Here is a 27261-nt window from a genome sequence, read left to right as displayed (position 1 = left end):
AATCAGAGTAAACTCATTAATTTGATATTGTTTCAAGAGTTTGGTTGCAGCCAAGGATGAAAAATAGGGCTTATCTTCACTGCAGGAGATCAATGCTGCTGCAATCAATGCTGCGGGGTCAATTTAGCGGGTCTAGTGAAGACCTGCTAAATCGACGGCAGAGTGCTATCCCATCGACCCTGGTACTCCAGTTTTCCAAAAAGAGTAAGGTAAGTCGACCAGAGAGTGTCTGACATCGATGCAGGGCAGTAAGGACACCACAATAAGTTGACCTAGACTACGTTGACTCCAGCTACGTTATTCATGTAGCTGGAGTAGCGTAACTTAGGCTGACTTATCCTTAGGAAGTGAAGACAAGCCCATAGTTGAAAATAGTGAAAGCACAAAAAAGCAAGTAATTTACAATAGGGGTGGAGGTAATGGGAAGAATTACATTAAGTGTAATTACAACCAAGAAACAAAATACCCTTCTTTGACTATTGTTCCAAATCCATCTATATGTGATTGTTGTCTTCACTGCTTTGTAAAAAGAAAGCATTTTTAGCACTGCTAGATAGGTTTTTTTTAACCTAAGCTTTTGTGAAAAGAAAAAGAAGCACAAAAGTCTTAAGAATAGTATAACATGATCACCTGTATAGTTCATTTTTTTAATAAGGCATAAAATGCTCAGACCTAATCGGTAACCTGCAATGTAAAGTGGAAACTGTCTCCTATTGTTCATTCACAACTCTTTCTGATGTAATTAAGTATCTAATGCTCCAGATGGCTAAGTATTCAACATTTGTAAATTTCAGCTCTGCTGAACACTGTATTTCAAAATGTGCAAAATACCACCCAGCAGCTTTTAGCGACTTTGGTAGTGACTATTTCAAAACATTGGAAAGCTTTATGGCATCTGCCACATTGAGCAGGGTTGAGATATTCTTGCTGAAACTTCATGCACTGTATGATACACATGATCTTTCTTCACTGACAGCTCTAAAGAGCCTGGTCCGTGCACAGTAGCAATTCTGCTAGTGGCTCAATGCTCGTGTCTGCTAACCAACATCTGTCCTCCTACAGGTCAAGTTCTGAGAGCTAGATTGTGATTTTAGGCACAACCCTGAGCACATTATGACCATTATTGTGCCAACTCAGATGCATTGGCCAGCAAGTGGATGATGGTGGAGTCCTGGCTTCGCTCATTGTCTGACCATCAACCTACTGCTCTGTTTGCCCAATGGAGGGAGTAAGCAGATATCTTGCACTCTTTTTTACCCCATGCCACTAGAGCCAAAGTCCAGTTAGCCTACAGTGTGGGTGAGGTTGGGGTATTTCCCTGAGCAGGTGTGTAGTACAAGACACTATCCAGCCATTAATGTGCACACTTCTGTATGAACATCTATAAAAGAGTACTGTATAAAAATATATCTAATCCTATGTACACCCTTTTCTTACAACTGGCATGTGTGGGCATACTGCTTAACTGACTAAGAATGATTCATTTTAGACTGAAATTTCTCTCCCCTCCCTCCCCCCCAATAACTAGTCTTGTCTGACTATCTATCGCTGTAAATGGAGAACAAATGTCAAAATATAGAAATATTCATGCACTTCGAAAAAAGAATCCCACCTAATTTCAAGCTTCCTTCTCTGCTTGCTTGTACCGAGTCACTCATTTGTGTTCTTTGTTACACATTTCATAGGTCACAAAATGTCAAAAATTTAATCTCAAAACAGCGAGTTACTTATTCTTTACTACTTGTTAGGATAATATGTTTAGCATTATACGCTGCACAAAATTACTGTTCCTTCCCAAAACACTTACAATCTAAAAGGAAGTGACTCGGGGAAATCCAGAGGTCATCGAGATATAGATGTGTTTTTTAATTATAAAATTACTTATTGAAGGCCTCGTGAAATAAGTTGGTTTTTAAATTCTTAAATTCAGTGAAGGAAATGAAAGACATCAATGAAGCACCTACATGTGTGTCCTGTAGGAACATATTAAGCCATGACCAAATATATATATAATATATATATATATATATATATCAGTAAGTTGATTGAATGTGGAGGATACTTGGTCTGATTATTCTCATTTTGTCGTGGGAGGACAGTGAGCACAATAATTAGTACAGATCTCTTTGAGGGTTTTGACTGATAACACTTAGCTGGGATGTAATCAGTTATTTTAATTCCTATGACTCTGATTTGATGATGTGGAATGATTGCCAATAGCTTAGAGAAAATCTTATTTACTCTATAAAATAAAGAGTCTGGTCCAGATTCTGGGCTGAGTCCAATCTGTGCTCAACACCATGCAATACTGGTGCTGACTGACTGCTGATCCAGTACTGAGCAGGGAAAAGCAGCTTCACAGCTCTTTACTTTATGCCAGCTTCCATAACCCATTCAGGCAACCCAGACATGCCTTTTCCCCTTCACTGTACACTTTTATGCTAGAGAGTGGGAGAAGGGGCATCGTAGGCGTTGTTAGGGCAGGCCCATATCACCTGAGGATTGCCCTTTCAGGAAGGAACTCTCTACTGGTGGGATCTGCTGGGCTTATGGCCCCGTGTGCTGGTCTGTCAGCATGAAGCAGCCACAGCACAGCCAAGAAACTGGGTCTCCATCTGTGGCTCATGTTTACAGTACGACTGATCCAATTAGGAACTAATGTGGCCTGTGGCCTGTATTTTACTAAATGTTTTCATATGCAGTTGTATATATTAAGCATATCTTAGCACTTTTTTTCACAGAAGTACCTGTCTCTGCAATCTGCAAATAGGTTTGCTCTAAATGGTGCAAACTATAAATAACAGTACTGTCAAAGAGGTCATTTGATTTAAATTTAAAGCTGCAGTGAGATTTCCTTCAAACTCTGAACAGGCCTCTCTGAAAAAAAAATCCAGCGCCCGGACGTCCATGTACCCACTGGACTCCTGTGCAGCTTGTGAAAGTATGCGCTTAAAAGAAAATAACGCCTTCTGAAGCTGTGGCCCTTCGTATGGGTCCAGTTAGCCAATCAAGCAAGGAATGGTCTGTGTGGTCGGTCACTGGAGAGCCTCAGATGCTGGATGGTTGTAGAAACAGTGAGAGTGAGGATGGTGTGAGAGCAGGGTAGGAGGGCCTTGTGACTATGAATTAAAAATAAAAGTAGTAGATAATGGTAGTATTGTGAGAACAGAGTGGAAAAAGCAAGTCTTTAAAGGATCCCCCTCAAATCTGCCAGAGGGGAAGAGGACAGGCAAGGAGACAAATACTCCATTAATAATAGTGATGACTAATAATACTAGGCAATGATATAGGGCTTGGCACTTTCAAACAAAGAAATCCTCACAGCAGCCTTGTGAGGTGTATTTGTCCCAGTTTTACAGAGAGGGAGACAGAGTCACGGATAGGTGAGTTTACCCAAGACCACACAGCAAGTCAATGGCAGTGTAGTCATTACAACTCAGGGGCTCCTGATTCCCAGTCTCATGCTCTGTTCACTATTCTTTGCTGCCTCTCTGCATACTCATCACTAACTCTACAGGAGCACACAGAGAGTTTCTGTCTTTACAAAAATTAGTATAGCTGGTGAGCAGGTAAAACTTGTAAGTTCACATACAATGCAGTCTATATATCACACAACCGCACAGACTGACTATACTGCACACATGTGCTCATGATATTCATGTGCTAAATTCCATTTGTTTTGCACCTTTTACCTCCTTACCTGTACTCTGTCTGTGGATCAATTGGAATTTCTTCATGATTTATCCTGATTTTAGTAAAGATTTGGATGCAGTGCCCCATGACATTCTCATAAGCAAACTAGAGAAATGTGGTCAAGTTAAAACTACTATAAAGTGGATGCACAACTTGTTGAAAAAACATTCTTAGAGAGTATGTATCAATATTTCACTGTCAAAATGGGAAGAGATTTCTGATAGAGTCCCACATGGGTCTGGCACCATTATATATTTTCATTAGTGACTTGGATAATGAAATGAAGAGTATAGTTATAAAATTTTTAGATGACACCATGCTTGGGAGTCTGGGGATTCAAGCACTTTGAAAGACAGGATTAGAATTCTAAAGGACCTTTATAAATTGGAGAATTATTCTGAAATCAACAAGATGAAATTCAATAAAGACAAGTGCAAACTACTATACTCAGGAAGGAAAAATCAAATGCACAAGTACAAAATGGGGGAATAACTGGCAGTAGTACTGCAGAAAATAATCTTGGGGTTATAATGGATCACAAATTGAGAAACAATGTGATTAAGTTGCAAAAAAAGGCAAATGACCTTTTGGGTTTCATTAACAGGAAAGTCGTATCTCAAGCCTGCTCTACATTACAGAGTTAGGTCAACACAAGGCAGTTTACATCCACCTAGCTCTATAAGCGTCAACTCTAAAATGTTGCTCCCACTGATGTAACTTGCCCACTACACTGACTTAATAACTCCACCTACGCAAGGGGCATAGCACTTAGGTCGATGTAATTAGGGTGATGCAGTCTCAGTGTAGACACTGTGTCACTTGCATCAACTTTTGTAGCCTCCAGGAGGTGTCCCACAATGCCCCACTGTGACAGCTCTGGTCACCATTTTGAACTCCGCTGCCCAGAGGCCAGGAACACAGGTACATGCCCCTCCCCTTTTAAAGCGCTGCAATTTTTTGAAATTCCATTTCCTGTTTGCTTGACATGGAGCACTCACCTAGCAACTGCCGAACTGACCGTGCTGGCTCCATGCTGAAGATGTGCTCTGCCTGGAGTATACAGGAGGTGAGGCCTGGGTCTGTGGGGAGAAGAGGTTGTGCAGACACCTCCAATCCAGCCATAGAAACATAGATATCTACAAACAGCTAGCTTGTGGCATGGTGGAGAAGGGCTACAAGAGGGCCATGCAGTAGTGCCGCATGAAAATCAAGGAGCTCCAGCATGCATACCAGAAGGTAAGGAAGGCTAACAGTTGCTGTATGCCATTGTCGGCGGCGACCCCGCCACCACCCCAAAAAGCCCCATGGATACTTCAGGTGAGCTGGAGTCATGCCCCTGAAGTGATCAGTGAGAAAGTGTTGGACAAGGAAGAAGAGGAGGAGTATGGGGGACAGGTGAGGCAATTATTCCACTCTACTCAGCACTGGCAAGGCCTCAGATGGAGTATTGTGTTCAGTTTTAAATGCCATACTTTAAGAAAGATGTGGACAAATTGCAGAAAGTCCAGAGGACAGCAACGAAAATGCTAAAATCTTCAGAAAAGCTGACCTATCAGGAAAGATTAAGAAAAACAGGGCATGTTTAATCCGTGAAAAAGAAGACATGGGGGGACCTGGTAACAGTCTTCAAATATATTAGGGGCTGTTATAAAGAGGACAATGAACAATTGTTCTCCATGTCCACTGAAAGTTGGACAAGAAGTACTGGGCTTAATCTACAGCAAAGGAGATCTAGGTTAGATATTAGGAAAAAATTCTAACTATGAGGATAGTTAAGTACCGGAATAAGTTACCAAGGGAGGCTGTGGAATCCCCATCACTGAAAGGTGTTTAAGAACAGGTTGGACAAACACCTGTCAGAGATGATCTAGGTATACTTGGTCCTGCCTCAGTGCAGAAGGATGGACTAGATGACCTCATGAGGTATTTTCCAGACCTACATTTCTATGATACTAAAATTCAAACCTCTGGACAACTTAAAACAGCTGCTACTGTGTTTGATAAAAAGAACCAAGCAAAATCTTCCTTTCTCCCAAGATGTGGAATATCCCTTCTCCCCTTCTTCCCCAGGCTGATTTTGAAAAAATTCAACCATAGACCTACTGAAAATTGAAACTGGTCTGACATCTTGTAAATCAATCCAGCTATCTACCTAATTATCCTATTGGGGAGCTGAAATTCCATGCTGAGCAGTGATTGGTTTCTAGCCCTCATCAGTCATGAGATAATTCAGCTATTTTATATCACTTTTAGAATTTAAATATTATTATTCACTTTCCCGCCCTCTGTTTCTATAATTCTTTTATACCTAGTGCTAAGGTACTTTGCTTTACAAGTGGAAGGATAAAAAAAATAAAACCAATATATTTTAATTCTCTAAATGTTTCAAAAATAACTTCTTTTTTAAAGTATGACAAAAAATAATGCTGTGAGACAAATAATTTATCAATACCAATTTGAATGACCTTCATAACTCAGTCACAGCTTCAGCTTTTGTGAGTATTACAGTCATCCTAAATTCAGGCTAATAAATACTATCTAAGATCCACAGAAAGTATCTAGGCTTTTCAGGATTCCTCCAATTCATACCAAACCTGTAAATCTGTTGTAGCTTCATCCACACTACTTAAAAGTTCACCAAACAAACCCTGAAGTAGATGGATAATCCTTGCTCTTTTAAAAACAAATATTAGTAAAAGTGACTCTCAACATTTCAGGATCTAAAAAATTCTAAAAAGCCACTGCCTGGATACAGAATGTAGTGCAAGTTCTAGGCAGACTCCCTGAGAAATTCAGGATTTTGTTTAATAGCCCATAGTTTGGATGGTTCATGAAAAAAAATGACAACATTTATAAAAAAATGATTCACGGCAAGTCTTTGTGTCACTGCACATTTCTTTAATTTCTAATCCTTAGAGCAGCTTCTGGGTTATAACAATATTTCTATTACTAAGAGCTGTGGAAGTTAAACCCTGGTATTATGGTGTATAATTTTTTTTTAAAATCATATTTTTAGGAGACTTCACTGTGCTTAATTCTTTGGTTTGTCCTCAATATGTTGAAACCCTATAAATAATTAGTACCATTTTAAATTATGGGGAGAAACAATTAATTATGATTAATAATCATAATTAAGGGCCCAATTGCACCTTTGCAGCAAGATTTTCAAAAGCACTCAGGACCAAATTTCCCAGTGCTCAGTACTTGGGGTTGGTAGAGAGATGTGCCATCTCAGGAGGAGCTCTTGCAGGAATTATTTCTCAAGGAGGTTGATTCCTGAGTTTCTGGTGCACAGGGGGAGGAGGCACTCTCTTAAACCCAATCAGAAGGTGCAAAACACTCCTTCTTGTGTGACCACCTAGCTTTTCTGGCTGACGTGTAGGGGTTGAGGCAATGGCTCCTCCCCTCCTGAGATGTCTTGAACCCCAAAAGAGTACACAGAAGGAGTATTCCCTGCATTCCAGGAAGCACAGGGACAGTTAATGCACCCTGCTGCCAATCAATGCAACCTGATGGAATCGCTTTCTGCCTTTCCCCTATCCTGAGCACCTGCAGAACAGCATGATGCAGTCTGGCTGTACATGACTATATAAGGATAAATAGGACTGAGAAGACATGGAAGGCAAGTGCATTTACACTCGGCCTATAAGTGCTCAGGAGCATCTTAAGTGGAGCTGGTTGGAAAACTGGTTTTTCCTCCCGCAAAGTATCTCAAGATTATATAAAAATTTTGAGACAGAAAATCAAAACGTTTCATTCTGAAATGTTGAAATGAGACTTTTTTGACATGTTCAAAATGTTTTTCCCAAATTTTTTCAGAACAAAATGTCAACATTTGTACAAGTTCATGGAAAAAATTCATTTTCATCAAAGTGGCATTTTCCAACTATTTTGATGAAGCTATTTTCAGTATTTTTATGCTTCTAGCCTCTTTCACTCTTCTGTCACAATCTGTGCTGTACCTATTAGATTCTTCCCTTTCTTAAAGTTCTGTGTGAAAAGTAAAAGTAAATAGATAGGAAGAGAGAGCCTTTATTGTCGTACTTAGCAGAGCTGGTTCTAACCAGCCTTGTGGCATTGCATCCTTGGTTCATGAAGAGTTCTGCATTAACTCTTCAGTGGTCACTGTTGTATCCATTGTACTCATCATAGGACAAAATTAGTTTCCTTCAGACTTTCGTGGAGCTAACTGAAGTGTTCTTCACCTTTGTCTCCAGATCCAACAACCAATTTGTACTTCTAAGACCAATGTGAGTAAATTTCCTATCCAGGGAACAAACAGTTTTTAATGTACTATTAATTCAGAGAGGAAGCGAATAAGAAAATATATGGCTACACTGAAACAAAGCTCATCGGTTGTCTCCTAATTGGGTTAGAGAAAGCAAGGATAGCTGTATTCCAGCCAAATATTTGCCTCCCTTACTGTGAAAACTTCCTATTTTCAGTACACAGTCACATGTACCCAAAGTGTTTTCAAGACATGTTACATTAAGTTGTGTCAGCTACTGTATTTGAACAAGTTAAAAAGAGAGAGGGACTATCTGAGGGTTGTGAAAATTTCTATAATATCTCCTGTCAGTCCTGAAGATTTAGTCTTGAAATATTTAAAAGAAAATACCAGTGTTTTTCAGGTACTCCAGAATCACTTTACTTTGTTTTAAACACAACTATAAACTGGCACTTTAAAAATAATTATATTATTTTATTATTATTAATTATTTAACATAAAAAACATAAAGCCTATTAAAGAAACTGGAGGCTGATATTTTTGGCAGGAATTGGCTCAAAATAGGACGAAAGGAAATTCATTGTGCACTTCAATGAGTGCTGCAGAAAAAGTAGGAGACTTTGTAGTTTGTTTTCAGCTAACTTTCATCCTCTTGTCCCTGCAGATTGTGTCCTGTTTTTTTATAGAAAGACAAATGTGAAGATTTATGGGCTTGATGCAGCAATCTGACACACAAGCCACTGCAAGTATACAGCTCAACAAGGTGTGAACCTAACAGCAGCAGCACATACATAGGGAGAAAGAAGGGTGTCCCTTCAGAGTCAACTGATTTTCTTAGTATTAAAAACTAAACAACTCAGACAAGCTAAGCAAAGATAGGGCCCAATCCGGACAATCTTATTTCACATTATCCTCATCATTACTTGATGTCAGTGAAATCACTTGTTTGAGTAAGGTTTAATTAGGTGCATAGGGGACTACACTGCAGTATTGTTTACCATGTCTGAGCTGTTCAGTGGACTGGGACAGGTGCATGTTTTGAATATGACAATGTGAGACAATATATAACCCAATTCTCAAAAGTACTGAGCATCCTCAACTCCTATTGAAGTCCATCATGCAGGATCAGGCTCTTAAGAAGCAACAAATATACGAAGTGACAGAACAAGGAGTGATGGTCTCAAGTTGCAGTGGGGGAGGTTCAGGTTGGATATTAGGAAACACTATTTCACTAGGAGGGTGGTAAAGCACTGGAATGGGTTACCTAGAGAGGTGGTGGAATCTCCTTCCTTAGAGGTTTTTAAGGTCAAACTTGACAAAGCCCTGGCTGGGATAATTTAGTTGGAGATTGGTCCTGCTTTGAGCAGGGGGTTGGACTAGATGACCTCCTGAGGTCCCTTCCAACCCTAATATTCTATGATTCTATGATAAAAATAGAACACCCCAAAAATCCAGTAGTTAGGCCAAGAGCTGCCACTTGGTTGTGACTCAGCCTGTCCCCACAAACTGAGATTCCATTGGGAAGGAAGCTCCCTTTAGGAGGGAGTTGCCTGCTTCCGCTGAGACCCAGGACTGTTCAAAACAATAAAAGACTATGGCTATATTTCTGGATAGAAAGGAAGATAAATTACACAAAGACAATATATGGTTCTAAGTGGCAGGAATCCAGAGAATATTTATATTATGAGCCAATTAAAAGAGTTCAAAGGAATTCAGATTGAGCAAATTTACAGTAAATTATCCCTAAAAATAAACAATGATTCAAATAGACAGGATGTTCTTTTCTTAATTTTACTAGGTAGCAGACAAGTATTCAAAATGAAAGTTCTTTCAAGAGTAAACAATACAGAGTATTACAAAGACCCCAGAAATAGATAGGATGTGCTTATCAGTTAATTCTAAGAGTCATATGAAACAGGTATTATTATTATCTATTATTTGTATTGCAGTAATGCCAAGGAGTCCCAGTGATGCACCAGGATACCTACCACTGCATATGTCATTACAGTTCTTGAAGAAAAATGGACAACAAGCCTTGACTAAGCTGTGGTTATACTTTTGTGCAACTTTCACAGGGTAGCTATCCCCTGTGAGTAGACTGGATTCACTGCCCCTGTATCAGAGCAGGTGAGACCAATCCAGACAATTAAAAGGGGCTTGGCTACACCTGAGCCTATAAAGGGCTATTAGAGGCAGCAAGTGATAGGGCTAGTTTGTATCTGGGAAAGGGAAGTCAGGGTTGAGCTGTGATGAGGGCCTAGAGTAAGGGCCAGGTGTTTAGGGAGGCAGCCCTAGTGCAACTGCTCCAGGAAGGGACTAGAGCTGATAGGAACTGGGAAGGTTCCAGGAGCAGGATGCAGGAGGCCCCTGGGATGGGTGGCCCTGAAGCCTGAAAGCAAAGAGTGAGTTTCTGTTTGTTTGTTTTATGTGCTTGTGAAAGAGAATAAACCTGTTTGAAAGAGACTGTGGTAGCACATACCTGGCCAATAGCTGGTGTGGGAGAACTCCTTCATGGTTACAACATCCAAGTTAAATATAGGTGGGATGTGGATCAAAGATTATGAGTTCAAATTCTTACATGCTATAAAAGTGACATTCAGTACCACTGAGAGAACTGCTTCTTATTAGTCAGCCAAAATGGGGGGAATCACAAAAAAAAAAAAAAAAACCCTGTAGGTTTCCAGTGGGCTGAAAATATGGGAAGACATAAGAAAATGACTAGTTCTTTTATGCTGATTACTAGTTATACTATCTTAGGTATTATCTAATTTCTGAATGTGTGTATGGGAAAATTATATATTCAATAAAACATTTTAAATCTTTCACACACAAGATAAATGCAAATTAGCAAAATAGGGCACTTGTATTGTCTTATACTGAAATCATAAGAACTGGAGGCATTTTAAACTAATTGATCTTTAATAGATCACTATGTATAGAAATTAGAAGGTAAACATCTAACTAGTTTAAAAACAAATAGGTACACTGTACAAACTCAGTAATCAAAACACCATTAGTGCTAATGTGTTTCCCTCTAACATGTGGATCCAGTCCCACTCCTCTAAAAGTTGATGACTAGGTTCCCATTAATTTCAGTAATATTTGGATCAGGGCCTCAAGACCCAGCCCAACTGCCCTAGAAATCAGTAGCAAAACTCCCATTGACTTCCAGGGGCTTTGGCACTTTCCTTAACTTATTTAATTCTCTTATCTCTAACTTTGTCACATTAACTTGACCATTTACTCTTGTAAGGGGCTGTCACAATGATTACATATTGATATGACTGAACTGATCTACTTCTAATTTGAAAATGTTTTGCATATTAAATATTCTGGGTCTGTTTTTATTTAGAAAAATGGTAAATGTACTATACATATTAATACTAAACCTTAGCCTGGGTTTATATCACATATCACTCCTGGTCATCTAAACTCAAAGTAGGTTGTACAGCATGAAAATATTCATCAATAACACATAGAATCCATATGGAGTAGCAAAGTATATCGTGCCTATCATTTTTGACAGGCAATTTTCTCCACTGAGACCAAGTCTTGGACCTGTGGAACGTCTGTCTCTTGGAGAATACTGGACAACAAAGCATGCCTGTGCTCTATAACTTCTGATCATTGATGCAGCATGTTCTGCTCTGCAAAAGAACTTTTTATTTATTTAGTGTATTCTCCAGGCGTATATATCTGTATTTGCATCTTCATACCTTTTGTTAAGTAGAATTGTGTTTTCCCCTTAAAACAACTGCCACAGAATGTGGGGTGGGGATATTTTTAAAACAAGTGCCTCACCGTGTCATGTATTCTGCACCATTCCTTTAAATATGAGTTGCTGATAGCCTCATGCTAGAGGTAGGGCAGCTTAGGTGGGGAATCTGCTGTAAAATCAGGCCCAAACAGCAAATGCTTGATGACTCCTGTAGCTATGTCAGACAACCCTTGGCCCCAGGGGTCCAGCTCCCAAGCTATGCTGCCATAGGCTCCCCTGTTGCAGTTGTATAATTCAGTCCCCACTGTGGTAAATTAATGACACAGCAAAAGAGTTAATTCCAGCCCAACCAGCATCGTCTGCTACAATCTTCCACAGATACAGCATTTTTCCCAGGAGGGCAAGCTGCTTACAGCATCCACTATCTAGGTCTGACTCATTCTGCTGACTGTGCTCCAGGCTCTAACACCATCAACCTTTAGGGACTGATTTTTAGAGGTGCTGTGCAGCTACAGCTCCAATACAAGTGGAAATAGGGGGCTCGGCATCCCTGAAACTCAGGCCTTTAATGTCAAGGGGCTACTACAGATAAGGGGAGGGAGCATGATGGAAAATCACAGCTTCCCTTCCCTGCAGATTTGCTGCTACCATCCCTACCCTACATTACACATTAGTTCCCTTTATGCTCCCTATAGCGAAAGGGAGCAGCAAGTCCATGAATACTCAGCTATAACGAATTTCTACTTTTCAGGCTGTCATACTAAAATCTATAACACCTAGAAATCAGTTTGTTGCTTTATTCTTTCTGTTAAATAATTGCATTGTTTTATGCTTGGATCCAAATGTAGATATACTACCTCCTTCTATTTTTTTCTTCTAATTTATGTACAAAAACTCTTACCCAACTGTAAATGCAAATTAAGAATTTTTCAGTAGTGGCAGGGATTAATCTACAATGACCTAGATGGAAACAAAATTCATACAAGATGTAATAAAAGTACAACTTCTGCAATTCTGAACTTGAACCCTTAGAAATTGGAAACAGGCATGTTATCCACCTGGCTACATAGTCTTTTATCTGATCTCCAAGAGCTTTTGGATGGTACATTCCCTCATTATAACAAATCTTTAGAGTATAACAAGTTAAAAATCATTAAGAAATCAAATATAAGAACTACACAGTTCAAACAAAGCCTATTCCCTAATTCATATAAAGATCTAAGTGCATAGAAAATGTCATGAAAACTAAACTTGCAATAATAGTCAGTTTTGCTTGAAGAAAAATGTTTGAAAATTTTTATTAAGGAACAAATCTTAGTCCAATTTAAGCCATTTGGAATTTAGCTACTGACTTAAGGGCCAAATCTTGCTCCCATTTAACAGCCTATTTTGGCATAATGAAGTATAGTTTGACACAAGGAAACCTAGCTATGAAAAGTCTAATAAAAATGCAGCTACCCCAGTTGTAATAGCGTTGTACTATATAGGGTCACTTTATCCACTAGGCTGCTCAGTTTTGTACCGTTAACAGCCATAGGGATATATAGAGGTAACATCCTACAAGAGAATATTGAAAATTATAGGGAAATTTAATAAGTCAAATAAGTGCTGCATTCAAATAAAGAATATTCCTTAGTTTGTTCCTCTGTGTGTACAAAATTTAATAAACTGAATTAATCTGTGTTTTATTTAATTGGAGAAATTGAGATGGAAATGAAGAATAATGATTTCCCAACATTTCTGGAGATATTTATAGCTAAATATAAAATGACCGTGGAATGGAGAGTAATTGGGTCTCTGCAAAATCATTGAAAGGATAAAGTTTAAGGACTTGTTGTTTAAGGTTTATATGGTGATTGATCTACCTGCAGGGATAAAACTTCTCCCTCCACCCCCAAAGAAAATTGGAAGGCCCAACACAGTCTACTTTTGAAAAAATGAAGGGTCGAGCTAATAGTGCCATGGTGTCCAGGGTTTTCTATAATCTGAGCATTGGACTACAAAGCCATGTCCACCAGTCAGCAATACAACAGAGTAGTAATAAAGCTCTTTCTAACTTGGATCAATCATTAACATGAACAGACAGACTCGTAATGGGGACCACTATTAGTTTGCGACTACCTGCCAGAAGCCACTGTCATGATGTCTGGAGTGGCTCACAACCATGAGTACCAACCTCACGGCAGACTGTCAAAAAGCAGGCAGATGCCCCAAACTGGTTTTATGTTCTATAATTAGATTTGCACCAACTCAATAACAAATGTGAACTTCTGAAGCACTGTAAGAGTTTTACCATGGTGTTACACAATCCCTTTGGGCCCTCCAGTATCTTGATACCCAAGCAAGCTGGACTTAGTAATAGTTGGTTGCCATATACCAAAGATCCACAGTTGCCAACTTTAATGTAGTAAATAAGTACCCTGACTTTCACAATAAGCCAAAAATCAAGCTAATCCCATTTCAAAACAAGCCAATCCCTAAGAACCCCAACACTCTGTGTGACTAGATTTTCCCCTGCCCCCCTACCCCCGCTCCTCGTGTGCAGTCTGGGACTCTGGTGGGCCCGCTATGCACCCCTGATTCCTTGTCTCTCCCCCCTTGCTTGCCGGGAGCTGATCCACACACACAAAAAAAGCAACAAACTACAAACCAAACACGCTACCAGCCAACAAGCAACTCATAGCCCAATTAATCCAAAAACAAGCCCAATTTCTGTTTGTTTTTTTTTCCCCGTGGGTTTGGCATGTCTGCAAAGATCACAAAAGATTCAGGTTGTTTCCAGTCCCAAGAGACTAGTTACTTCCCCCAGGTCAATTTGTACCTCAGATCTCTCACCAAAGACAACACTTGTAGCCAAACCTATAGTAAATTAATGATTTATTAAATAGGAAAAAGAAGTGTTATTTACAGGTTAAAGAAGGCAACATCTATGCGCAAATAAATCAATCCAGTGTTTTTAAAAGTGACAGTTGTAATCTATCAATTCAAAATGTCTTTCAGGGCAGACCCAAGGAAACCCTGGGGATATGTATTTCACTTTAGTGTCTCTGGCCCTGTCACAGTCCAAACATCAAAAGAGAGAGGGGATTTTCTTGTGTCCATGTTTTATCCCCTTCATCCAGCATTCAGGTTGATGGGACGGGCTTTCTTGCAAGTAGCACCCTGATGCGTGTGAAAGGGCCATTAACCAAGACTTTGTATCATGATGTTCCACAAGGGCCCATTTAGTTTTGATAACCCTTCTTGAGGGGTGGGAGAACCCCTCCTTCTGAGTGGGCTCACAAGGTCAGAGCAATCATTTTTACAGTTATAAAGCAAAGTTTACATATTACTTTATCATGGGACATTACAAGGAAGATTAGTGCATGTAGCACTAATCTTATCTAGTCTAAACACATCCTTATAAATCTAACACCTATCTTGAACAATAGTAGCATATAAGTGAGCTGGTCTGGTTTCCAGCTATGAATTTGTCAGTGCTCAGCTGAAACCTACAGATTTGGCAAGAGCTGGCACGTGGTCTACCAGCCTCACAGCTGCCATCAAAGTATCCCCTTTGTTTTGCCAATTGATCTTACTGGCATAGAGAGATGCTCTCTTAGTTAAACCAATAACTAGTTACACTAATCTTCTTTGGAGAAGCTTTGTGACAGTAGGTGAATGTATTAAAACTTCCGGTCTTGCTCTGCTAAAACTGGTGAGGAAGATGCTGCTGCTGGACAAAGTTTGTTCCAACTGTATTAGAGAATCTATCTTAAGCAACCAGTTTCTTTAAGTTGCCTAAAGATAGGGTTAATGTAACTTTCTATAAATATACACCAGTCTCTGGACACACACACTGGAAAGTGGGGAAGGCAGGAGACTGGACTCCAGTATTTTATATTATCATTAATAAGTGTAAAATCAAGAGGTGAAATATCTCTATGATGTAGAAGGCCAGAGCAAAGTCCCACACATCACTTAATCCCAAATAGGGGCTATTCAGTGGAATATATGAGGAGTAGCTAGGCAGCAGTAAGTGGTGCTCCTCCTGCACATGCAACAGAAAGGGGCAGGAACTACAAGGCTGAGATGGAGATGAGTTACCTAGTAAACATGGATTCTAAGACCCCAGTACCCCATGCAGCTGGCACAGAGGTGTTATGACTGCTATTCCAGGCCAGGGCTTCTCAATGAAACTGTCCTGAAGTGTGGATGTCACCACCCTAAATCATCTCATTTCACTCTCATACAGCCTGATTATTCTGACCTTATGCAAGTGGGATGAATTTCACCCAAGGTAATTACTATGATGCCACTACTCAGGACTGAAATTATGATGGTTGCTCACATACAAACATCTAAACTAGGGTACTAGTGCAGTGTGAGAGTAGCATGGCGGCCGATCCTCTCCCAAACATAAATCACTAGGACATCAGCACTTAGTGCCAGAGTTCCTGTTACCTTCTTGTCTCTTCTGTAGGATGCTCATATAGGGCAGTGATAAATACATAGGTAGGTAAACAAGCACTACCCAGACATCAGTCATTCATGCAGCAGTAGGTAAAATAAGGAGGAGGGGATTTAAGACATCTGGTCCATAGAGGATTAGACTTCTATTCATTAACACACATGAAATTAAGTATAAAGTTTCAGGGCCTGATTCTGTAGCCCTTGCTGCCTTTAAGTAGTACTTACTCACATGAGTAGTTCCATTGAGCTCAATGGGGCTACTCATAAGTCTAAAGACTTCTCAGTCTCAGGGTTGAAGAAACTGGCCCTTAAGGAATAAGACATCTATGCTCCATTTCCTACTAGCAAACTACTGATAGGCTTCCTGTAATAGCCTATCAGTGAAATATTCTTGTTGAATTTAAGGGTGAATGGGTGGAATTGGTGGGTGGGGAAAATAGCTTACAGATAAGGGACAAACACAATGAGAACAAAACAGTACGTTCACAAAAGTGTTCTTTCAACAGCACGTCTGAACTTGCAACCCAATTGTGAACAGAGAGCATTAAGAGAGAAAATAAGGATGTAGTTATAGCAGGTGATCTATTGCAACGGCTTAGGAAGAATAGGCATTATCCAAAATACTCATGATGGGCCTGATCCTGTGAGGTGCTGAGAACTTTCTGAGAAGTGCTAAATGCTCTCTGCGCCTTGTGAAGTCAATGAGAATGGAGGGTGCTTGCCTTCACGGGATGGGGCATCAGCATATTCAGGTGCTGTTCACAAGCAGAATGTGGATTGTCTGATCTAGTGATTAGCGCTGGAGTCCTGCCTAGAGGTTAGAGCCAGGGCCAGGAACCAGAAATTGGAGCCAAATTCACAGCCAGAATCAGAAGCCAGTAACTAGAGCCAATGTTCAGAGCTGGAAACAGGAGAAGGCCTGGAGCAAGGCTGGAAACAAGGCAAGCATAGGAGTGATTTCAACTGCAGATGTGATCATCAAGGAACTATTGATCATCTGCTGATGGAGACTAAGATAGCTAGTCCCAGGCTAATCTTCAGCTGTCAAGGTCTATCTTACAATCATCCTTGATGCTTTCATTCTTTTGCTACTCTAGGCACACAGTCCTCGGTTGGGTTGACTTGATTCTTGGTGCATCTGAAGTGAATTGGGGAGGAAAGGGGCTTTAAGATCTACTTTGCCTGAGAATTCCTCTTTGTCAAGACTTGAGGAATCCTCTGCTAACCTTTAAGGGCATCTTTCCAGCTGCTATGCACTACGTCCAGGACTGGGGAGAGAGCCCTAGCTGATTGGACTGGTATACAAATCTTTCAAGCAAGTAAGACACACAGTACAAGTTCTCTGTCTCATGGAAAAAATCCTCCATCTCCAGAGAAACTCGCATGGTGGGGCAGGACTACCACAGTGATAGACAAGAGTGTCGACATTGCTGTGATGCACATGAGAAGACTGGGGAGTTGATGGCAAGGAGCACCACTTGACCGCCTCAGTAACAGCAGTAAGCAATCCAGCTCTAGCATCTGTACATGCTAGGTTGTCAAGATGACAGTGATTTTTAAATATAGCCAAAATTCTTAAATGATTGAGGTCTTTATTTTATTTTTATCAAACCTGCTCATTTGTTGATAGCCCTAGGTTAATCATATGTTTGTGCAGGAGCTCACTCACTTCCATAGCAGAAAGAAGCTAAATTTCTAGCTATCTGAGCAGAACAATTGTACTCTAAACACTTGGCAATAGATGGAATTCACCATTTGATGAAACTGTTTACTCTTACATTCTAGCTAGGAATAGCCAATAGTTAAGTGAGGCTATGTCTCACAAGAGTATAATCTATGGAAATGAACATAGCATCCCATGAATACTAAACAATTCATTATGATCAGCAGTATATCCAATGAATCTATAATGATGGAGCCCTTAAATTAAATTGTCTCTCTCAATTTTTCAGTGTAATCAAGTTCACAAACACATTTCTTCTTTTTTCTTTATTTAAGGCATCAATTCCTTAAGTTCCTCAAGATATATAGCTCTCCCTTGGCTGTGCAGCCCAAGAGCAAGAGGGGAGGAAGTAGAGGAAGGTATAATTCTTTGCACTTTATTCTTGATTTTAAAAACACACACACATTCACACCAAGACTTAAAAAATACAACACAAAACATCCCTGCTAGGGCAATGCAGAGGACAAATTTTCTGTACTGTATTTTACAACTATACCATGATAATATGTAGTGATGAGCAACTCAGACATTTGAATTAGAAGTGTTGAGGAAGAGAGGACAATGATGATTCCTAAAATATTTTTATATAAAGTGCAACCCCTGAAGATGGCAAGCCCCCAAAACCTAACCCCCACACACCAAAGTCAGTCCTAAAAGTTTTCTCCTAATAGCCCTTGAATTCTTGGTAGTTACTTCAAAGGATTGTTTCCTCCTGGACTGATCAGAGAGTAAACTGATACCTCCTCGGGTATCTGCAGAGCACTCTTTTTTTCTTTGGGTAATCTAGCTGTCAGGACTCTAGGCTTTTTAGCTGGACCCAAATTCTTTTATCTTTTTACCATCACCAGTGGGTCATCAAGAAAACCCTGACTTCCTTGAGCCACTAATATGCTACTGGCATAATTTCTTCCAAGCAGCAGTGGTCTTTGGTTGCATTATTTGCTCCAATACTGCTTGGCTGTGCAGTCATCAGGCTGGAGCTACTCAATCTTCATGCGATAGAAGTTCTGATCCCTTTTCTTCATCCTTCTGTGTGTGTTTCTGTTGGTGTGGATCACTGTCGGGACTCTTGCTTTTATCTACTGCAGGAAATTCATTCATAAAAACTTTAAGCTTTAGTGTTTTGTCTGTTTTTAAACATGCCAGTCAGCAAGCATATATGTTTTCAAGCTGAAAGCTCTTCTATCTATAATACATATGCTGAAAAAGAACATTCATGGTCAGTAAAAGGCAACATTTATCAAGTTTATTGCTTGAGCAAGTCCATATGATTTGAGCACTTACCTGAGTGAACAAATTCCTAGGGTTTTTTATTCCTTTGTCATAAATTAATTTAAGAAGGGGCACTTTCTTTCTCTTTACCCATGTGCATATGCATAGATAAAAATAGTGTGTGCCTACCACATATCTGAATTTGAGCTAAATTAAATTATTGTGAACTATTCATCAACAAAACTTGCAATTTTTTTTCAAGTTGCAATTGCAAATTGACCATGAGCAGATAGTGATTTTTTTTCCTCAGACTTATTCATTAATTGAAATTGTTCACCAAATTTCTGTGAATAATTTTTGGTCTATAATTCATTTGCAAGCACTTCATTGAAATAATTTGATATTCAAAATGTGAGCTGTGTGATTGGTCACCTGCATCAGGTTTCTGCTCCTTGATTGGATGAGCTTGACTCTTAAAGTCTGATTTCCTGTCTGACTTCTCTTCAAAAAGATCATTTCAAATGTGCTTCTCACTAATAGTCTCCAATAGTCACAAAAAGGGCATGAACGTAGTTAAAGTGAATTCCTTTAAAAAGGGAAAGGAATATTCTCAGGTTATCTTTCCAATATTTGCCTAGTGCTAATATAAACATAAATATCTTATTCTTATGTCTATTTTTCCATATAATATAGAAGCATAGGAACATCAAACATGCAATCCTGAATGAGATCAGAAGTCCATCTACTCAGTATCCTGTCTCTGACCATGGCAAGTATCCTATACTTCAGAGGAAGATGTAAGTATCCAGTGGTAGGCAGGTGTGGGGTAATCTGCCTCCCACATTCAGTCTTACCCTGATTTCTAATAGTTAGAGATTGGCTTAGGCTCTGAAGCATGAGATGTAATATCCCTTGTAATCATTAGAGTTGAGTGATTGCACTACAGTTCAGATAATTCTGCCTCCCTACAAAGGAACCATTACAAAATACTGGAAACCTGTCCATATTTCATGCTACTAGAGGATGTCAAGTTAATTGCTTAACAAAAGGTTTTTAATGTGCCTGCGACAGCACTGTAACCAACACCTGCTCACTCCTAAATTCACTGAATACCCTTCAAATGCTTGGGCTGTACATCTTTGATTTGTTTTAGTCTGTTGCATCTCCATGACAGAACTAATAGGATAAAAAGCGCAGCATGCATTGTGTGACCTTTTTCCTTCAGTGTGAAATGACAGCAGTAAACACATATTTACAGGAAGTGGGCAATGCGACAAGAGAGCACAAATATTTTATTGCAAATACAAGCCACTTTGTATAAATAATTCCCTCTTTCAATTGCCCTGTGAAATTCTGTTTCAACAGCACTTAGGACCCTGCTCATCAACATATCACTTATGTGGGTGGATCTTCATTTTTACATGATTCTTCAGTTTGGACAGATGGATGTGTTGGCAACACTATATTCATCCCCTGAAGTCCCCAAATATGGGGCACCATAGCAGCAACAGGGCTGGCTTTGCCTGGACCCTATACTTAGGCCCGGATTTATAATGCTGGCAGAAGGAATCTCCTTTTGCTCATATAAGGCAGCAAAGCAAGTCTTAACAGATTTTATAGTTTCTATTATTTATTATGAAGGGGCTGATCCAAAGTCCATGTAAGTCAATGGGAGTTTGTCCAGTAATTTCAATGGGCATTGGCTCAGGACCCAAATAATATGGGTTCATCCTCTCTCCAACAGTGCTAGATAAAACATATATGTTTCATATCACTGTCAAACCACTTTGTGCTGATGTTTATAGTTGGAGGAATAAAAATCATTTACAATACAGTAGTGCCATAATCTGCTCACTCTGGCCAAACATAAAGGGAGATAAAGTCCATGTTACCACATACTTATATTATGCAAGCAGTTTCCCACAAATCTTCATTCAAATTTTAAAAATAAATCACATCAGTAATGCTCCGGCTCCTTAGGGTATGTTTACGCTGTAATTAAAAACCTGTGGCTGGCTGGTATTAGCTGACTTGAGTTTGAGCTCAGGGACTGCTTATTTGGAAGTGTAGATGTTTGGGTTTCGACTGGAGCCCAGGTTCTGGGACCCTGTGATGGGGGAGGGACCCAGAACTTGGGCTCCAGCCGAAGCCTAAATGTCTACACTGCAATAAACAGCTCCTTAACCTCACGAACCCAGTTCAGCTGACAAGGGCTAGCCACAGATGTTTAATTGCCGTGAAGACATACCCTTCATGTTTGTTCTCTGCAAACCTTCAAACAATGAAGTTTTACTGACAGAGATATTTGTGAAAAGGAAATTTCAAAGTCACCTGTTAGTATTTATAGAAACAGAATTTAAAAATCACGCACACAGATATTCAAATTTGAAGTCATTTTATGCTCAGAACAGAAGCAAATACCATGTGATTTGTCTTGCCAGCACATCTCAAACAGTCAATGTCAAATATTAAATCAGACTGTGATATAGCAACTCTATAAGCATGAACAAAAAAAGAAACATTCAGTTGAGACCAGTTCTGTTTTGAAGAACTACCTGGTTATGCAGGCAGTACAATAGATTAATTTGCCTCCTTTGCTTCTGGGAAAGATCTGCCAACAGAACTGAAGAAACTTCCATATACTGGCCCAAATGTGGGTATCTGAGCCTGCTAATTCTTGCTTTCTCAAATAAACTAAGACACACACGACCTTCTAAAGGAGGAAAACTTCAGAGACTGAGGCTATGTCTACACTACTGCCTATGTCAGCGAAATTTATGTCGCTTAGGGGTGTAAATATTCCACCCCCTGAGCAATGTAAGGTACACCAACATAAGCGCTAGTGTGCACAGTGCTATGTCAGCAGGAGAGCTTCTCTCGCTGACATAGCTTATGCCGTTCGTGGGAATATGTCTTTCCTTATGCTGACAGGAGACCTCTCTCCCATCAGCATAGTGTCTTCACCACTATGCCACTGCAGCACTGTAAGTGTAGACATGGTGAGGTGAAACCCAAAAGCGATGCTCAGGGCTTGTCTACTCCACGCAACTTTGTGCGACAAGGCTGTATCAACACAGCCTTGTCGCTAAGTCAGCGTGTCCAAACGCTCTTTGTTGATACTTTTTGCTGACAAAATACTTCCAGCCTCACGAGCGGTATTAGCTTTGTCTGCAGGAGAGCACTCCTGTCGACAAAGCAACGTTCACACTGCCACTTGCATTGGCAAAACTTTTGTCTTTCGCAGGGGGGCTTTTTTAAGTGCCCATGAAAGACAAAAGTTTTGTCAACAACTTTGCAGTTTACACAAGCCCTCAGAGAAGTTGATAAACACCAGTTTAATAGTCTTCAAGTCCATTGAGGTCTTTCACCTTTTTTAAACATAAAACCTCCAAATTAATCAAAACTACCCAGCTGTTTTGCTTGGGGAATCCCAAAGACATAAAAGTCACTGGATCTGGGTCTCACTTACACTAAGCTACTTTATGCTGCTGACAACATATAAAGAGGCATGAGTGTAAATGAGAACCAGACCTTGCAGTACTATTTGCAAAAAGACTTTCCTAGCAAATATGGACTCAAGTATAGCCTTCCTCAGCATCCCCATGCATTCCAATTACAAGCGATTCCTAACATTCTCTCTGAAATGACTCCTATAACAATGGAGTGTAATGATATTGCTAATGGTTGCTCCAAGCATTTTAACAATAGTTATGAAACCAGTAATATAGCTCCTTAAGACTTAAGAGTCAAAAGTTTTATTAGTAGTATTACATAGACAATATTAAAATGGCAGCAATCAGCAGATGTTAGAACTGCATGTCTGGACCTATTGAAGAGACTGAGGACTGGTAATCTTTAAAAAGTCTATTTTAACTGCAAGTATAGAATGTCTGTCATTTACAGGGGAAGACACAGATCATGAAAAAGAAGAAAGCCGTTAAGTGAGAATCCACCCATTACTTGTCAGAGGCAGCTTTGTCCACACATAATGAAAACTAAGCTTACCCCTCAAACAATCTAGTTATTAATAGGCCCTTAGATCTGATCCTGCACACATTCTAATATGTGCTTAATTATAAGCATCTGACTATCCCAATGACTTCAACAGGAGTACTCAGCTGTGTAAAGTTAAACATGTGATTAAATGTTTGCAGGATTGGTGTCTTAGGGGAGCCTGTATTTTAAAAAAAATTTAATCTCTCAGTTTCTAAATAAAAACTATATAAATACAGAGAACACAATGTCTAAAATAGAGATTTCCTTCCTTTTTGAGCCAAGATTGGGAGATGGGAGGATAAGATTTATTTCTAACTATATGATTGGCAATAGAATATTGTGGAAAAGAATTAATCTTCACTCTGTCTTAGTCCTCAGTTTAATGCCCCTTCTCTGCCCCTTCTCCCTTCCTTAATACACATGTGTATGTAATGCTAGTCAGAGCAGTAACTGTGTAATTAAAGTCTCTACAATACAAAGTGATACTAAAAATTCTTGAATAATTGGCTCAATGTTTGAAGAGCCTGCATAGCTACTCGTTGTTATCAAACATCTGTTTCTCTCTCTCCCACTAGCTCTGTTATGTAAAATCTAAAGGAAGCTACTTAATTATCCTGAAGGGGTGAGCTACATAATGTGATAAATCTTATCACATTTTCAAAGATATTAGTTTCCTAATTTTTGTTTTAACTAATAAAATATAAAGAAACTCATCTGTCCCCCCGCCCTGCTTTGAATGTTATATTATAGTTTGTTTTATCTTCATAAATGTAAACATCTGTGGAATTAGAGCTTCCAGCTAATTTCTCATTAAATTAAAGCAATCTTAGTCCATTTTTAATCCACCCATCAAATGCAACAACATTTCTAAGCAGCTTTTATTTGTTTTAGGGGCTTTCACTAATATCTCCTGATGAAACTTCATCCCCTTCCACATGATCCTTATGCCATGGGAGCCCCTCTGGCTTCCTTAATTGAAGTGGCAAAAGTGGAGCAAGTGCACAAGGAAGTTTCTGCACCCCTTGTGTTCTGAAGGCTTGAAATCGGCCAACATGGAAGGAGTGATGGAGGTTGCAAACAGGCCACTGGATTTATGCTGACAGTGAAATCCCCTATTGGGAGTTCTGAAAGGCAGCAGCCACAATTCTTGCCCAAAGTCTGAAATTGTGTCAGTAGGTTGTGCTGCAGCCCTGCCCCATGCAGCAGACTGGGGGCGATGGAGTGGCATTCCATTTTCTCCTCTCCTGTCACCTGCTTAATTCCCAGCACAAAACACATTTGGTTGGGTTCTGTGTGAGGAAGAGAGAATTTCACCCCTGTGAATAAATTAATGACAGCAGTCATCAACTAACCAAAGCTACTTGAAATCAATATCATGGGGATGACTTCATTTAGACCTGGGAAATTGAAGTCAACACCTGGCTAGTCATTATGCTACCTCAATGTGAATACACAAGGCACAGCTATCCAAACACTGGTTGATACTGCCTACAGTGGCAATAACTGTTATAACCTTTGTCATTGCCTTGGAATTTCACATTATCTAGCATTTCATATATCATGAAACTGCAGACAGATTTCTAAGGCCTTTTCTGCCTGACAAAGTGGCATTGTTTTTTAACTGATTTAAACTGGTGCACTCTTATTTCAGTTTAAAACAGGTTTATTTCAGGTTAGCTTAATCAAGTAGGAATCTGTTTAAGCTAAAGCACTAAGTAAGCCACTCTTCAATCCCTCTCTGGATACTTTTATTTTAGTTTAACTAAATTGGTTTTTAAACTGGCTTAAGTTAAAGCAGTATAACTTTCTCATAATACAGTCTAATACATACCATGTAATAGTTTCCCAAGGAATATACATAATGGTACTATATATTCTCACCAAATAATCACTTCACTGCACTGCACCATTTTCATTTAAAATAGCTTTATACCTGTGATTTTACTATCACTACTGCATGATTTTATGAATTTTTTTCTTGATCTACTGAGTCAAAACTACTCGAAATTCCACTCTGATATCTTACATTTGTACTCAAAAATATACATTGGTGCACATAAAAAGGGATTTGTATGGGCAAAGTAACACATCGGGGCATAATTAATTCCTTTTATACTCAGAAATACCCCTTTAGGGAAACAAAGTCAGGCTGGACACAAAGCAATTTAGTTTGAAAGTTTGGCGTACTCCATCACACATTTAAAGTAATGTCTGCACCTCACAACTTCTGGTCTCTTTTCCTTTTCACAGTGTGGGATTCTTGGATCTATGAAAAGGATTTAAAACACAAAGTGTGGTGCCATTAGCACAAAAATACTGCACTGAAAAAAAAAATGAGAACAATTCTAGCTTTGGGCTTGATCCTGTGAGGTACTGAACTCCTTCTGAGAGCCCTCAACTCCCATTGTCTTCAGGAAGTTCTCAGCCTCTTGCTGAATTGAACCCCTAATTTTCTAAACTGGCTACCCATCAGTAACATTTCAGTTAGCTGTTAGATTATTCCACATAGTGTAGCCAGATTTCTTCCAGAAAGAAAACAGTGTACTGTTTATGATAATGCTAATAAAATATGAAGGGGGATTTAAAAATCTTACACTTATATAGGCAACAGTACTGTCTATCTTATCCTCAGGTGGGAGAAGGCTTCTTTTTTGGTGGCTCTCATTACTCACAAATACTGACCACCTTTGTAAAGCACTTTGAGATCTAAAAGATTGAAATAAATGCTAGGCATTTTTTACTTATTTTATTATCTATCTATAATGTTTAATTTTAAAGGAATTGTTTACATCTTTTTCTTTAAGAGTATTTATTCCTCTCTCTTCTCTTCGAGACATATTTTATTCTCTCTGAGTTTTGCCTTGCCCTTCAGCTGCTTCTTTTTCTCTCTGCTCAGTTTCCTTTCATTATTTTTTCTGCCCTTATTATATGCAAGCTTTTGGTTGCATTCAGGGGTTGGATCCATGGGCCAAATCCCCTAATTAGTGGGGGGCTACAGTGACTGCAGAAACTACAGTAGTCCCTTGGCTGCAGTCCCAGCTACTCCACTAGCACTTCATAATCTGTGGGAGAGGACGACTTCTCCCACATCTGTCTCCCCAAAGAATATCTACACAGAGAGCTTTTAAAACAAGCTTTGCACAGCGTGGGGTAATTTGGTCCTATCTCCCCTGGAACTTCAACCACTGGAATCAAGGATAATTTGAATAATATGCAGCACCATTTTTGCATCCTCTTTTCATAATGTACTACATCTATTGCAATACAAAAGCCTGAAGAAGTGAAATAAGAACTGAACTTCAGCCTAAATGCTGAATTTCTGGACTTTTATAGGCATGTATGCTGAACATTGGGCTTCAGAGATACACATCTCCAATCATATTTACACATTTCATTCAGCCCTTTTTGCAGCATAGTGTTGGAGAAAGAAAAGACATTAGAAGGTCGTGCTTCCAAAGAGCAAACTTCCCATTGTTCTTTGAATAAGAGATTGTGTTTGAGTACAGAGCTTTGCATAAGAATTAGTCCTTTTTCTTCTATAAAGTCAGCTATTTTCAGCTCAGTGCAGCAATCTTCGATTTCTTGTTGTAACTATGGCAATACGATTAGATGGCATTCAGTAAAATTCGTTTTACAAATTAACATGGCGGGGGGGGAGGGGTGCGCCCATGACACGGATAGAGGAGCAATGCAAAACCACTATGGAATGAGATTGAAATGGAGTCAGGATTCAGAATATTCCTCTCACTAATGATCCTTGGATTCATCAGACACCCTCTGGTAGTTTGAGAGTGATATATAGTTAGCCACAATAAACATGATGGGATCGATGTGCCTGATAGGATATATTTCCTACTTTTTTTTTTTAAATAGCACCACATCATCCCATTTTGAAAGTACATTTTTAACCCCATTTTGGGGTGTCAGCTGATTTCTTTGATCTGGTACTTGTATAACATTAGCAGTCAAACAATTTCAAACACTTTCATTATGGTACAAAGCTCATTATGTTCTGGGGCAAAAAAAGTTTTGTGCTGGGCCTTGGGTCATGTTATAATAAGGATAAGAATGATGATTGGTGTGCTAGACAGAGTTCTGCCTCCTTACCTTTCTGCTAAATGGAACACTCCTCACCAGTTCAATAGAATGGAAGGCCTCAATTTGCACACACTAATGATGGCTTCCTGAACTTTTGCATCGTTTGTAATAAATCTAGTTTTGATCATATTTCATTATGAA

The 27261-nt window shown here is 39.4% G+C and overlaps 1 long non-coding RNA gene across 1 annotated transcript; it reads left to right on the top strand.

Moving 5' to 3' along the window:
- The first annotated feature begins 7723 nt into the window (after positions 1 to 7723).
- Positions 7724 to 23060, top strand: LOC120407353. The gene is made up of 7 exons (XR_005599905.1): positions 7724 to 7943; positions 8586 to 8684; positions 9871 to 10323; positions 17465 to 17590; positions 18090 to 18173; positions 19720 to 19823; positions 22930 to 23060. It is a non-coding gene; the product is annotated as an uncharacterized LOC120407353 (long non-coding RNA).
- The last annotated feature ends 4201 nt before the right edge of the window (positions 23061 to 27261 follow it).

Source organism: Mauremys reevesii, linkage group 6 (assembly GCF_016161935.1).
Source record: "Mauremys reevesii isolate NIE-2019 linkage group 6, ASM1616193v1, whole genome shotgun sequence".
Taxonomy (NCBI): Eukaryota; Metazoa; Chordata; order Testudines; family Geoemydidae; genus Mauremys; species Mauremys reevesii.
The sequence above is the reverse complement of the archived record's forward strand: the minus strand, read 5'-3'. Positions and strand labels throughout refer to the sequence as shown.